Genomic DNA, 16,117 nt, shown 5'->3' on the forward strand with positions numbered 1-16,117 from the left:
TTCCCCACTCTGGCTCCTTCCCTTCAGTAGGCAACTTGGGGAGGTTCTTGACTGAAATGTTTGTGCAGATGCAAGTGCTGTGACTTCCCTCCTGGCAGGGATCTCAACCCTGACAGAATACAGGGGAAAGTAAAAGCCATGTCTACTTCCCAGCAGCTCTTAAAAAAAAAAAAAAAAAGCCCTCAATCTTGTTTGGGCCAAATGAGGCGTGGGAGTTGGTCTCTAGAGTGAAGACACCACGCGCACAGAACTTGAGAATGTTAGAACTGGGATCTTCAGGCTCCCAGTCCAGACTTTTCATCATGCAGAGTCTGAGTGGCAAGGAGGTCAAAATGGCGTGCCAACTGTCTCATAACTAGTCAATGACAGAACCAGGGTTATTAACCCAGCTCTCTCGATTCCAAGTTTAGTGGGTTTTCTCCCCCTGTTATCACATAATTTTTTCACTCACTAATTCATTCATACATCAAATATTTTTTTCAACGTCCACCATACTGCAAAGAATATTCTGAGTGCTGGGAAAAAAACAGGGAACAAGAAAACAAAAGCTTTACCTTAAATAGTTTACATTCTAGGAGGAGAAAATAAAATTCAGATAAGGAAATAAATACAGAGTATGTCAGGTAGTGGTAAATGCTCCAAAGAAAATAAACAAAGGTCAAAAAACAGAGTGATAAAGGGCAACTATTTAAGAGAGGGTGATAAGGGCAACTCTCTGGGGTGACATTTGATCAGAGTCTGCATAAAGTGAGGTTGCAAACCACACAAATAGCTGAGGGAAGAACTTTCCAGGCAGAGAACAGTGAGTACAAAATCCAGGGAGCTGGAATGAATTTAGTGTGCTTTGGCAGAGGTTGGGGGGATGCATGAACTAAGTGAAGGGGAACAACGGAGATGAGGTCCAAGGGGCCACTAGAGGGCTGATCTTAGATTTTTTTTTAACAGATTATTTTGGCTGTTAGGTGATGAATAGACTAAAGAGAGGGTAGAGAGAAAGACAGCAGAGAAGCCAATAAGGAGGCATCTCCTTAAGACAGAACTTAAATTTATTGAGAAGGGGCTTTTATTTGGCTTGTTCATTGTTACAAAATAAGTACCAAGAATAGTGATGGACACATGTTGGAGTGTTAGAGGTATTTGCTAAATGAATGGATGCCTGAAAGGTAAGACCAAGAAGAAAGTTGACAGTGGGTTGGACTAAGATAATAGCAATAGAGACAGTGAAAAATGAATGGATTTAGGTGATGTTTCAAAAGTAGAAGTGACAAGAAAAGTTTCAAGATTGGATAAGTATATTTAGTAAGAAAGAACTCAAGAATGACTTCTAAGTTTTTGTCTGAAACCCTCCAGGTAGACAGTGGTAACTTCCCAGGGAGAAACAGATTTAGTGAAGAAAATTTTAAAATTCTCTCTTCACCATGTTACATTTGAACTGTATACTGGTCTTTCAAAGGGAAATAATGAGTAAGCAGTTGAATAGAGTGTTTAGAGCTCATGGAAGAGATTAAGGTTAGAGATAGAAGTAGATAGCACATAACACTATTGAACACCATATGGTCACCCAAAGGATAAGTGTAGATGGGGAACTGAAGCGGTCCAAGGAGCCCTCGGGTATTCCAGTGTTTCAGAGTAGGTAGTGGAAGAAGAATCAGCAAAGGATTTTTTTTTCCCAACAGGAAGTAACACAGGCAAAGAAGTCTGAAAGAGGATAACCAGAAACTGAGGTGTCCTAGAAACTAAGAGATAAAAATGTTTCCAAAGGAAGAAGTGAAGAAATGTTTCAGTCAAGGTGAGGACTGAGAACTGCCTACAGGATTTGGCCACATTGAGGTCACTGGTGATACTAAGAAGAGCAGTTTCACTGGCATGATGGAGACAAACCCTCACTGGAGTTCAAAGGAGAGGGGAAAAGGGAAGACAAAAATAAACAAATTGTCTAGGAAATTTGCTACAAAAAGAGTAAAGAAATGAAGAATAAATTGAAAGGGGATGAGGGAATTGAAAGAGGGATTTGGGGTTTTGTGTTTTTTGATGTGGTTTCTGATGTTTCCTATCAGCTTGCATACTGATAGGAAGATCCAGTAGGAAGGGAGGGATTTATGTAGGAGAGAAATGGGGTACTTGTAAGAGAAAAGTCTGAGTTAGACAAGAAAATGAGACCAATGCACAAGTGGAGGACGTAGCTTTAGATGAGAGTTGGCACAGTTACCGTGGAAGGGAGGGAAGGCAGAAAACACTAGGGCAGATACGACTTGGTGGTAGGAAAGAGAAGTCCTGCCCTGATTGCTTCTATATTCCTGGTGACATAACAAGAAAGGTGGTCAACTGAGAACACGGGGTAGGAAGGAGTGTCCGCTTCTTTTTTTTTTTTTTTTAAGAAAATGCAGAAATAAGGAAACAGCTGTAGAAGATTGATTCCCAGCAGGATGCTCTGTGCAGCCCCAGCATAGAGTAGAATAGCTTTGAAGGAATCAAACTCAGTCACCGAGTTGCCAGATAATGAGGGACACTTCAGGAGCCAGGGGTGGGCAGCTAAGGAGAAAGGGGTAGCTCCAAATAAGAAAAAGGTCCAGAAAGAGGAAGCAGGAGTATCTGAGACAGTGATCTACCTCAAAAATTTGGAAGAGAACATCAAGATAGAATAGATCAATGTTGCTCTTTGTGGAGATGCAAATATTAAAAAGTAACAAGTATATTTTTGTGAATTTAGGAGGAAAACATGTGTCACCTAAAGGCATTAGTTCTTTCACTTGAATCATGAAGTAATATAAGGTCACACTACAAACCAGCAACCATGGATCTGTGAGTATTACACTACTTAATTATGTAGTAATACATCTTACATAGGCAAAAAGATGAATAACTTGTTAAGTTGAAGCAATTACCTAATAATAATAATAATAATAGCAGCAGTAATAATGACAGAATTATAGGTTCTCTGAGTGCTTCAGTGGGTAGGAACCAGAAAGATTCATTTAATCTGAAGAATTCTATTTATTCTCAATGTAGCTATATTTTTAGCTACCTGCTTCTTTTCTTAATGGAAGGTTTTGATTAATTCCCCTTACTGTATTATAAATGTCCCTCCTAAGTACAGTTTTAGATAGCAGAGCAATTCAAATCTTTGAGTAGCTTGAAGGTTTCCTTTTTCCTTCAACACTTTAAAAGTACTTGAGTTCCAATGTAAGGTCCAAAAAAAGCAATATAAATAGCTTGGCAATTTTTGACCTCCCTTGGGTAAAGGAACCACCACATTGTCATTTTCAAACTGGCTTCTCACACTGTTTTGTGAGGGAGGGGATTAAAACACAAACCACACTCACACACACAGACACAGGCACACACAGCCGTAGTTCCTTTGAGGCTGCTTTTACAAAAGTTAAGCTAGGGGCTTAAAAACAAACATTTATTTCTCAGAGTTCTGGAGACTGAGAAGTCTCAGAGCAGGGTGGCAGTAGGGCCAGGGACTAGTACAGACTGCTGGCTTCTGGCAGGGTCCCCACGCGGTGGAAGGGGCAAGGGAGTTCTTTGGGGTCTCTTTTATAATCCCACTCATGAAGGCTCCATCCTCATGACCTCGTCACTAATCCTAATTACTTCCCAAGACCCTACCTCACTAGTGTCACTGTTTTGGAGGGTAGGGTTTCAACACATGAATTGGAAGGGCAGGAGACACACAGACATTCAGTCTGTAACACACAAACACACACATTTTGCAGCTTTTTCCAAATTCACAGGGATTTAAGACAAGTCTTTGCCTATCCTTTAGATTTTATTGCAAGGAAGAGTCCTCACAATTATTTTTTTAATTCTAAATTCAGAATGAATGAAAATAAAACACGTATTGTGCTAATTCAGGTCTTAATAGAATGTTTTCAAAGTGGTTCAATACATTCTACCTAGTTAAAACTCTTTTCTGACTTTCAAAATAAAAAGTCTCCTTCATCCCCCCTCTGCTTAATTTCTTTTACCCTTTTTGCTGATCCACACTTCCATTGGCTTTCTGGAGGAATTTCATTACACACACAAGATGGCAGCTTCCTGAACCCATTTGGATTTCTTTGGGTGAAACAGAAGCCCTATTCTCCAATACAACAAAGATTACATCTAAGTAACTACTCTTTTGAATGAGCTGAATTCAGCAGGAAAAACAGACAAAAGGAATATTGTTCTATAAATTAACTCTTCCTTGATCAATGCCCTGCGTCAGAGCTACTGTAACCAAGTTAGTCACACAATATGGATGCTGATCAGGAATCTGAGGAAACCGGGACCCAGGTGACATAAAGGCTTGGAGTCCAACTGAGATGCAAAAATGGGCCAGGACAGGGACAATTAGCCACTAAAAGTCATGCAACAAAGATAAAAGCTCAGTCTTTGGAGTCAAGCTTATGTTCAAGTCCTAGGTACACAGTTTGATGGGTGTTTAATCTTTAAAACGCTATTCAATTTCTCTGACCTTAACAATGAAATGGGGATAAAAATGGCCATACCTCAGAAAGAATCAAAAGAGAGAATAGACCTAAGGCAATTAGCATATAAAAACATGTGTTATGCTTTTGCTGGCCTAGTTTATAAGAAGGATATGGATCTCAGTTAATATTCAAAACAATTTTATGAGGTAAGCTCTGTTATTACCATTTCTATTTTATAGACAAATAAATTGAAGCACAGAGAGTTTGAGTAACTTGCTCAAAGATGCACAGCTAATCAAAGCCAGAGACAAAAATCTAAACCCAAGCAGTCTAGCTCTGGAGTCTGTCCTCCTAACCACTACAAAAATCTACCTTGCATGGTTCTCTATTTTGAAAGGTGTTTTGAAATGGGAATTAAATCTGTAACAGGAATTAGCCAGCGGGTGGAAAAGAAGAGGATATAGCAACAGTGATGCCAGGAAGAAGTCAACATAAGGATCCAGACAGGCAGTACTTGCTGTTATGGGTGATGTGTCCATACAAAGATAGACACCAGAAAGAAGGTCAGGAGGCAGGAAAGACTGGAAGAATCTCTGGGGACATCTACCTCTGTCTTGTGTCCAGTGCTCATAGAGTGAAGCTTCAAAGCAGGGTATAGCCAGGCGGCTAAGTCTTCAGCTACTGGATGCGTGGGATGGGATGGCCCCATATTGCCTTGAATCCTAAGTCTGGTTGGTGAGGAAAGTGACTTGATACATAGAAGACAGCTATAGACCTTAAAGAAAGAGAAATCAAAGTAAGGACTGGTATCATCCATTCCAGGACACCATCCCTAGCATTTGTTGAAACTACCCTCTATCAATAGCAGAAGATTTTATACTTTCTTTCCACTGATTAACACCTTATGATGGTTTCAGATATAAGATATTCATCTGGCTATGCTTGGCTGAGTTTGCTTATTAGAAGCATGACTTGTAGCTCCAATTAAGACACAAAAGATTATGCTTCTTTGGAGTTTCCTTTTTCTAGACCTCTGAGGGCCTGCTCTTTTTGCACAACATTCACTCCTCTTCTTAAACCAGACAGTAGTTTGAGGTTGTGGAGTAGTAACTAGACTTGTTTTACCATGGTTCTGACTTCTCAAAAGGTTGTTTTCTGCAATGGGTTACTGGATAAATGACCAAAAAAAAAAAAAAAAAAAACCTCCCAGAATCAGGTAGTATCTGATTTCCATCATATATTCAAATAAGTATTACGATTTTCTCTTGATTACCTACAAAGGAGTTAAAAAAATAGTAGCCAAACTGGGCATCTTTACCCAGGTCAGATTTGTATCTTTATATTGTTCCTATTCACTTCTTTCTTCTCTCTTCCCCTCTCCTCCTGGTCTCTGCTCTCCTCAGGTGTCTCTAAATGGGACACACCAAGACCACCAGCCTATTACCACATACTTCTTCCTGTTCCTTGTAGGGCAAAGGAGCTATGGGCAGTCAGCACCAACACTAGGGACAGCTCCTTTCCCTGGGGCTTCCCAGCCGTGTTCCCAGTTGTGAAGTCAGTAGAGATTCACAGGAAACATCCAGTCCTAGCCTTCACAAATCAAAGACTCTTCACTGACATTTGTTAATCTAATAAATCTCAGATGCTGAGTACACTTAGAATCATAGAAGAGTGAGAAGGAATAAACAACTCCACATCAGCATTTCAGAACTCATCCTGATCCAAGCTGACCTTGCTAGGATGGACTCCTGGAATACCTCACTGCCTTTAGGTCCTCAGCAAGTTCTGTAGAAGCTTCCTGAAACTTCCAAGAGGACAGACTGTCCTAGCACTATTTGGACAGACCTTGGAAGCTTGAGCTAGCAATTCTAGCTTATTTGAGTATGTTTCAGGACATATCCCCATGTTCTTTGAGATATTTAGACTCTCTCCTGGATTACCATCTCAGGTTTAAAAGTCCTTTGTGGGCATCCAGAGGACTGAGTTGGAATGCGGTTCAGAATCAAGGAATGTTACATTTTGCAGAGTCCATATGTGGTGGGAAAACTTAGGCAGACAGTTAAGACTCTACAGGTACTGGAAAGGGCTTCAAAAGATATTCTCATTTGGGAACACTGGTTTCTCCAGGTATAACACAGAACATTAGGTTGTTGTAGAACAGCCACTATATTCTTCCAAATACCTGTCCTTTCTCACTGAGAAATTTAGTACACATAAAAACAGATTCATAAGTGTATATTTCAACTTTGCTGCCAGAATAATAAAACACTTGAAGATTATTGGCAGATTCTCGTGTTTGGGTCTAGCACATCTTTGTATGCATTTTTAAGGAGAAGTAAGCAAGAGAACAGCTGGTAGGACTTCCTAGGCTAAAAACACTTTCAATAACAAATGACTTTTTCAGATCCAATGTGTTCAGCTGAGACTAAGCCAGACAGTGCTAAGTGGGCAAATTGATGCTTACTCTCAAGTATAATAGTGGATTCAGTTAAGAATCATTTAGAAGAATTCAGGATTCAGTTAAGAATCTTTCACTGGGATTCAGAAGAAGAGAATCTATCAGAGCAAGACTGTAAAGTGAGTTTATAGTTACAGTTTAAGGACCGGACTCAGTGATATGAGTCCAGCTAAAAGAAGGAGCCTTATTTGGCCATCTCTAGATGAGATGAGGAGGCACATTTTATCAGTTTCAGGGATTCCAAGGAATCTCTGGATCTGGATTTAGGAATTGCTGCTACTGGTGGATCAAGGCATTTTTCAGGGACAGTACATAAAGTTCCTTGGGGGGTGGAGGGTATACCTTAGCTATTTACTGGATCTTAGAGTATGCCAGCAGAGAAGGCAATGGCACCCCACTCCAGCACTCTTGCCTGGAAAATCCCATGGATGGAGGAGCCTGGTAGGCTGCAGTCCATGGGGTCGCTAAGAGTCAGACACGACTGAGCAACTTCACTTTCACTTTTCACTTTCATGCATTGGAGAAGGAAATGACAACCCACTCCAGTGTTCTTGCCTGGAGAATCCCAGGGATGGGGGAGCCTGATGGGCTGCCATCTATGGGGTCGCACAGATTCGGACACGACTGAAGCGACTTAGCAGTAGCAGCAGCAGTAGAATATGCCAGAATACAGTAAATGCCCAGAAATGTTTGTTGATGATTGACATGACAATCCAGAATGCAATTCAAAGGCCCCATAAGCTTGACAGATATGTTCAAAGGAGGCTTAAAGCTTCAGGAAATCCAGGTAAATAAGACCTGTGTCTTGGTGTTTTCTGAGCATCAAGATAATTCTGGTAGTTTGTTAAAATGCATGTTCTAGAGCCTCTACCCCAATATTCTGATTCAATACATCTCTTTGAATTGCACGTTAGAACTTTTTTTTATCATGCACCATGTGAGGTGACACTGTAGTCTGTGGTTTGAGAACCACTGCACTAAAACCTCCAAAGGTATAACTGAGCTGGTCTCCAGTCTTAGAGTGAGGAGCATGATTAGATTGGTCTCCATGGGAAAGGAGAAAGGGCATGGCTTAGCTTTCTTTAGGCCATCTCTGGAATAACCTCTTTTCCTGAAAACACCCAAAGCCTGTCTGAACACAACTAAAAACCTTAGAAAGCCTAGGTTCAAGGGAGGGCTTCAAGTTCCGGTAGGGAATGTGAATTTTTATGAACCTATCCATCTCGGGCAGTCATCTGAAAGGTGAGTATACCAGTGCCTTTTCCAGCTTAAGTTGAAGGAACAGATTTTCCTAGAATTCCAAGACATCCATAATACTAAAATTACCCTGGTTTCATATCTTTACACTGTCTAGATGATGAGAGCTTGTTCTGGGCTCCAAGATACCAAATCAAACTGAGATGTAGATGCTTTCCAAATGTTCAAGAGGTGCCTTTGTGGTTGTAGGACATATCCTATCCCACCACTAAACTCACTTCTTTCTCTGATGGGAGAGCAGAGGTGAACCATGTTCTAGAAAAATGCCAGGAGCAGCTTGTCAGCAACATCGATCTTAAGAGATAGAGAAGGATCTTTCCAGGCATTTTTACTGAAATATCATATTTGTGGCTGAATAAGATATGGCACGTTCACATGTGAGTTCCTTTGGTAAGAAGTCATGAACTTATTACAAGGCAGGGACTGTACAGCACAGTGATTGTGATGCTAGATTTTTACTCATGAAACTCCCAGATAATTCCAGAAAAAAAAAAAGTTTTCCTATAAGAACTGTATTAATCATTTTAACATTTTTCATTTACCCAATGGTAACTTCTACACATGTCAGAATTACCTGTGGTAATAATGTCTTTGAATCCTCTTAGAGCTCACCTGGGTTCCAAATGCAACTTTCCATAACTTCAGGCCTGATGAGGAAGGAAGAGCACTAGTACAGGTATGATCCACAGAAACTGATTGGCTACAGGCCAAGTCTTGGCCAAATCAGCTGAACACATATACTTCAGAATTATTAGTGTGTAAAGGTAAAGTGATCCTCTGCCAGAATCGGCCTCTCTGAATTTCCTATAAACTCCAGAAAGAGTGTACACATGGATTTGGAGCTCAAGAAGAAAGCCAGAACTTCCACCTAATTCCTTGTTTAATTCACAGGACAAAAATTAGCTTCTAAAATCTGACAGAGCCTAGAATAAAAGAAATAGGTATTATACGAAGAAAAAAAAAATGAAATCTGACAAAGCCAAGAATTTCACTAAAAAACCACAAGTAAATTTGGAAGGTCTGTCAGTCAACTATTACTGCAATAATGTGGTGGTGGTGGTTTAGTTGCTAAGTCATGTCCGACTCTTGCAGGACTGTAGCCTGTCAGGTTCCTCTGTCCATGGGGATTCTCCAGGCAAGAATACTGGAATGGGTTGCCATTTCCTTCTCCAGCGGATCTTCCTGACCCAGGAATCAAACCCAGGTCTCCTGCACTGCAGGCAGGTTCTTTACTGACTGAGCTACAAGGGAAGCCCCTACTGCAATAATGCTGCTTAACAAAGATCTACAGAACATCAGTGGCAATAATAAGCACTTATTTAGTTCATTCAGTGCAGGTTGACTGGATTAGCTAATCCAGACTGAACTTGGCTGGACGGTTTATTCCACATGCCTCTCAACCCTCTCCTGAGACTAGCATCAGTCTGGGAATGTTCTTCTCATGAATATAGCAGAAATACAAGAGAGCAAATGGATACACACAAAGTCTCTTAAGACCTAAGCTCAGAACTGGCACAGTGAATTTGTACCTGATAATATCGGCCAAAACAAGTCTCATGGCCAATTCCAAAGTCAAGGGGTAGGAAAGTAAACTGAACATTAGTAAACTAATGGGAGAAACTGAACAGCCATATGGCAAATCAGATGAATGCATGAAAGGTAATGTGATCTGCCACAAAGGTGATCAACAAGCATATCAGATGAAAAGCAGACCATGAATGACTTCTGCACAGATGTGAAGGTGACCAACTGACCTATCATCCTAGATCAGACTTCTTCTGCAAAATGCATTCCCCTCACATGATACCTGACCTTTGTCATTAATACTATTGACTCTAGAGTAAGAATAATGAATATTGAATCATATCTCCTCTGGTCATTGTGTACCTCCTGAAATAGCTCTACAAGAATGAAACCAGTATTCATTCTTCCCCTTAAACATTACTGTATAAATTCTTTCAACATATCATTGCTGCTGCTGCTGCTGCTAAGTCACTTCAGTTGTGTCTGACTCTGTGTGACCCCATAGACGGCAGCCCATCAGGCTTCCCCGTCCCTGGGATTCTCCAGGCAAGAACACTGGAGTGGGTTGCCATTTCCTTCTCCAATGCATGAAAGTGAAAAGTGAAAAAAGTGAAGTCGCTCAGTCATGTCTGACTCTTAGCGACCCCATGGACTGCAGCCCACCAGGCTCCTCCATCCATGGGATTTTCCAGGCAAGAGTACTGGAGAGGGGTGCCATTGCCTTCTCCGTAACATATCATTAATACTTGTAAATTAGCATATCACTAATACTTTGAATAACAAGTCAGTATTATCTGGACATAGAGTGTGGCTCACTACTTATTTTACAATAATTTTGTGAAGAAGGAATAAACAACCTCTCTGTCTTTGCCAGGCTTTAATGATCGGCCATCTGGGTGTGGATAGAATAAACTTCAAAATCTCTCTTCAGAGACTTCCAAATGAATTAAATTCTCAGTAGGTTTGGCAGTAACTGTAAAAATAATTGTGTTATGACTACCAAATGAGAAAGCTAAGTCTATCAGTTGGCTACTCAGGATTAGTATAAAATTAAAAGCAACTCAACTGGGTCTTGACAATTAACCATATCCTTGAATTCTGAATAGAGTATGAATCCATTCAAATTGCCTTTCTATAGATTTCATAGAATCACAGAGGATTTAAGACAACACTTTCCATTTCTTTGATTTTTGGATCATACCTTAGAGACTGTTCTGTGTCTTAACAAACTTTCTTCTTTTTCTCTTTTATGTGTCTTGCCAGGGAATTTTATCTCAGAATACTTCACCAAGTGCAACTCAGCAGCTGTTCTCAGTTAATATATTAAGTCAGTACATACAATGCAAATGAAAACCTGCTTTGGGTGTTTGCTTTTAAAGTCAGAAAGCACATGCATAGCTCTGAGACTTGCATTTTCTCTACTGGATTCTCCAAATCAGGATGTTCCAAGGAGATCAAATAGGTCATTGCACTTGAAAGGCTGCGTATAATTTTCAAAGATAAAAACATCATTAAAGAAAAATACAATGGATATTGTGTTAGTTACTTGGATTATCAATGACTAGAAAAATAGATCTGCCTGTATAACCATAGTCTCACAAAGACATCTAGCAACATTAAATAAAATTTCCCTCTCTAGATAATCCCTTTTATTTTTCTAAATAAGGCATGCCATCTAGCTTCCAAGAGTAGTATTTCAAAACACTCTTTTTCTAATATGGCAACTACAAGTGTAAGTTGACCATACATGAGGAAATCATATGAGAGTTCTTTAGACATCTTGGTACTTGCTGAAGTAAAATTAGATGACCCAAAACTCCCACAGATAGGAACATTTGTGAACATGCAAACTGAAGTCACAGTTATAAGCTTGTTACTTCATGTAACTGCTGCCTAGACCACTAGCTTTTGAACTTTTTTGGCACCCAGTAAAACATAATTTTATATCACAATACAATACACACATTCACATCCTCAACATACACACGATAACTGAAGTAACAGGTTTAGAAAATCTGTACTTACTCTCATTACATAGGGTACACTCCAATGATTTGTTCCTCTTATGTTTTAATGTGTTTTTGATTGCTAATAGTCATGTGCTCTAAGTGATTTTATAGCCTGCTAATAGGTTGTGATCCCTATCTGAATTTTGGAAAGCTTGAACCTTGTCAGTGTGTTCGTGCTAAGTCGCTTCAGTTGTGTCTGACGCTGTGTGACCCTATGGACTGTAGCCTGCCTGTCTCCCCTGTCCATGGGATTCTCCAGGCAAGAATGTTGGAGTGGGTTTCCATGCCCTCCTCCAAGGGGTCTTCCCACCCAGGGATCAAATCCATGTCTCTTATGTCTCCTGCATTGGCAGGCAGGCTCTTTACCACTAACACCAACTTTAGTGGATATCAAAGTCCAGGTTCCCTGGAAATCAGACCCCAAGACAAAGCGTTAGTGCTTTGAGAATTTTTGTCTCAGGAAAGCAAGAGTGAGAGGAAAAAACAGTGAGTCAGTGAAAAAGGAGGAACACGTATAAAGTGGAACATTCCTGATATGGCCACCGCTTCATAAGAAAACACAGCTGGTTGCTCAGTAACAGAAGAGAAACATCTCCTACATGGAAGAGCCCTTTGTAGAGGGTGAAGGAGGAAGGTAAGCTATTGACTGTAAGCTCTTTCCCATATGTAGTCTCTCACTGGTCAAAATTCATCCCATTTCAAGATCCATTTCAACTCCCTTACATTTCTAGATTATATTGTCCAGTTCATCTGGGCAAAACCAGTGTTAAAATCATATATTAAGGCAGCTGGAAGGGGTACCCGCCCATGGTCCAAAGGCCAGTGACCATATCTCATCTCGAAGGGAACCTGAAAAGCTGAGATGAAGGGATGGCCATGGCAACCAGTCTTTAACCCTGGAGATGACACAAGTTGTCACTGTTGTTTAGCCAGAAAGTAGGACCAAGTCCCAGGAGTCATGTAGAACTGAGCACACCTGGGATGCCCCCAAATCAGGGTCACTACGTTGTGGAAAACACAGATCTTGGAGTTGGGAAAGGCCCAGGTTCCTACATACCCATCTCCACTTTCAGCATATAGTATCTATGTAAGTTGCTTTACCTTTTTGATGAAGTATAATAACATGCTTATAAAGACACTTACTCCTTGGAAGGAAAGTTATGATCAACCTAGATAGCATATTCAAAAGCAGAAACATTACTTTGCCAACAAAGGTCCGTCTAGTCAAGGCTATGGTTTTTCCAGTAGTCATGTATGGATGTGAGAGTTGGACTATAAAGAAAGCTGAGCACCAAAGAATTGATGCTTTTGAACTGTGGTATTGGAGAAGACTCTTGAGAGTCCCTTGGACTGCAAGAAGATCCAACCAGTCCATCCTAAAGGAGATCAGTCCTGGGTGTACATTGGAAGGACTGATGTTAAAGCTGAAACTGCAATACTTTGGCCACCTGTTGCAAAGAGCTGCCTCATTTGAAAAAAACCCTGATGTTGGGAAAGACTGAGGGAAGGAGGAGAAGGGGATGACAGAGGATGAGATGGTTGGATGGTATCACCTACTCAATGGACATGAGTTTGGGTGGGCTCCGGGAGTTGGTGTTGGACAGAGAGGCCTGGCGTGCTGCGGTTCATGGGGTCACAAAGAGTCGGACATGACTTAGTGACTGGACTGAACTGAATTTCCTCTAAATTGGACTAACATGGGTTAGAATGGATGAATTTAATTCAGATGACCATTATATCTACTACTGTGGGCAAGAATCCCACAGAAGAAATGAAGTAGCCCTCATAGTCAACAAGAGAGTTCTAAATGTAGTCCTTGGATGCAATCTCAAAAATGACAGAATGATCTCTATTCGTTTCCAAGGCAAACCATTCAATATGACAGTAATCCAAGTCTATGCCCCAACCACTAATGCTGAAGAAGCTGAAGTTGAGTAGTTCTATGAAGACCTACAAGACCTTCTAGAACTAACACCAAAAAAAGATGTCCTTTTCATCCTAGGGTACTGGAATACAAAAGTAGAAAGTTCAAGAGATACCTGGAGTAACAGGCAAGTTTGGCCTTGGAGTACATAATGAAGCAGGGCAAAGGCTAACAGAGTTTTGCCAAGAGAATGCACTGGTCATAGTAAACACCCTCTTCAAACAACACAAGAGATGACTCTACACATGTACATCACCACATGGTCAATACCGAAATCAGATTGATTGTGTTCTTTGCAGCCAAAGATGGAGAAATTCTATACAGTCAGCAAAAACAAGACTGGGAGCTGACTGTGGCTGAGATCATGAACTCCTTATTGCCAAATTCAGACTGAAATTGAAGAAAGTAGGGGAAACTAACTAAGCCATTCAGGTATGACCTAAATCAGATGCCTTACCATTATACAGTGGAAGTGACAAATAGATTCAAGGGATTAGATCTGATAGACAGAGTACCTGTAAAACTATGAACAGAGGTTTCATAACATTGTATAGGAGGTAGTGATCAAAACCATCCCCAAGAAAAAGAAATGCAAAAAGTCAAAATGGTTGTCTGAGCAGGCCTTACAAATGGCTGAGAAAAGAAGAGAAGCAAAAGGCAAAGGAGAAAAGGAAAGATATACCCATTTGAATGCAGAGTTCCAAAGAATAGCAAGGAGAGATAAGAAAGCCTTCCTAAGTGAACAATAATTTCCTCTAAAAATGTCACCTTTCTCATTTTTATTAGACTTATTCCTAGATATTATTATATTTTGGATGATACTATGAATGGTATCTTTAAACTTTATTTTTGTTGATTAGTGCAGCTGAACATATACAGCAAACCTGCTAAGTTTTCATTAATGCTAATATTTTATCTGTAGTTTTAAAAATTCTCTATCCAAAGAATCATATGTGCTCTTTATACTTTTCTACTTACTGTTAAAAGTACTTACTTTTTAATCCTAATACATTTCACTTTTTTTCCAACTATACTTTTTTCGGTTCAGTTCAGTTCAGTCACTCAGTCGTGTTTGACTCTTTGTGACCCCATGGACTGCAGCACACCAGGCCTCCCTGTTCATCGCCAACTCCCGGAGTTTACTCAAACTGATATCCATTGAGTCGGTGATGCCATCCAACCATCTCATCCTCTGTCATCCCCTTCTCCTCCTGCCTTCAATCTTTCCCAGCATCAGGGTCTTTTCAAATGAGTCAGTGTTTCACATCAAGTGGCCAAAGTATTGGAGTTCAGCTTCAACATCAGTCCTTCCAACTAATATTCAGGACTGATTTCCTTTAGAGTCTTCAATATAACATTGACTAGAATTGTAAAAATGGGCACTCTTGTCTTATTCCTAATATTGAAGAGAAAACATTTTTTCATCTTTAAATTTGGTATCTTCTATCGACTGAGCGACTTCCCTTTCACTTTTCACATTCAAGCACTGGAGAAGGAAATGGCAACCCACTCCAGTGTTCTTGCCTGGAGAATCCCAGGGACGGCGGAGCCTGCTGGGCTGCTGTCTGTGGGGTCGCACAGGGTCGGACACAACTGAAGTGACTTAGCAGCAGCAGTAGCAGCAGTAGGCTTTTTTAGTTGTTCTTTATCAAGTTAACAAACTCTCTTTTACTTCCAGTGTGCTAAAATTTTTTCATCAACAGATATTGAGTTCTATCAAACAATTTTTTTGGTATCTATTGACAATAATATTTTTTTCTTGATCTGTTTGTTCACGTGGAAAATAAGGTTGATTTTTCTGTGCTCAGTCACTCAGTTGTGTCTGACTCTTTGTGACCCCATGAACTGTAGACCACCAGAATGCTGGAGAGGTTTGCCATTTCCGTACTGGTTTTAAAAAACTGTGCTTTCTGAGATAAACACAACTTGGATATGATGTATTTTTTTTTAGACTTTGCTGGATTGGCTCTGCTAGTATTTGTCCAAGACTACCTGGGTCTCCCACATTGCAGGCAGACGCTTTACCGTCTGAGCTACCAAGGAAGCCCCATTTTACATGTGCTCCTGAATGAGATTCACTCACAATTTTCCTTTCTTGTTTTGTCCATATCAGGGTTTTGGTAGCAAGGTTATACAGGCTTCATAAAATGAGTTGAGAAATATTCCCTCTTTTACTGTGCTTTGGAATAGTTTCCATAAAATTGAAACCATGTGTTCCTTCTATGTTTGGTTGAACTCTGGTAAAACCACGTAAGGCCTAGAGTTTTCTCTGTGGAAAGATCTTTGACATCTTTTTGACAAGTTTTCTTAAAGGTTAGATGACGTAGCATGCGTTCTATTTCTTCTTGAATCAGTTTTGCTTAAGCTATATTTTGCTAGGAATTTGTTCACTTCAAACAAATTTCCAAATTAACTGGCATAAAGATGTTCATACCATCCTTTATTTCCTTAATGCTTACAGCTTTATCCCCCTTTTCATTCCTCATATTGTTTACTTGCGACAGCTCATTTTTCTTGATTAATCTTGCCA

At 40.2% G+C, this 16,117-nt stretch overlaps 1 long non-coding RNA gene across 1 annotated transcript; it reads left to right on the forward strand.

Moving 5' to 3' along the window:
• Positions 1-725: 725 nt before the first annotated feature.
• Positions 726-12,291, forward strand: LOC139182309 (uncharacterized). The gene is made up of 4 exons (XR_011565979.1): positions 726-802; positions 1,677-1,789; positions 2,711-2,802; positions 10,918-12,291. It is a non-coding gene; the product is annotated as an uncharacterized lncRNA (long non-coding RNA).
• Positions 12,292-16,117: the final 3,826 nt, after the last annotated feature.

The sequence above is a fragment of the Bos indicus genome, chromosome 1, assembly GCF_029378745.1.
Source record: "Bos indicus isolate NIAB-ARS_2022 breed Sahiwal x Tharparkar chromosome 1, NIAB-ARS_B.indTharparkar_mat_pri_1.0, whole genome shotgun sequence".
NCBI lineage: Eukaryota > Metazoa > Chordata > Mammalia > Artiodactyla > Bovidae > Bos > Bos indicus.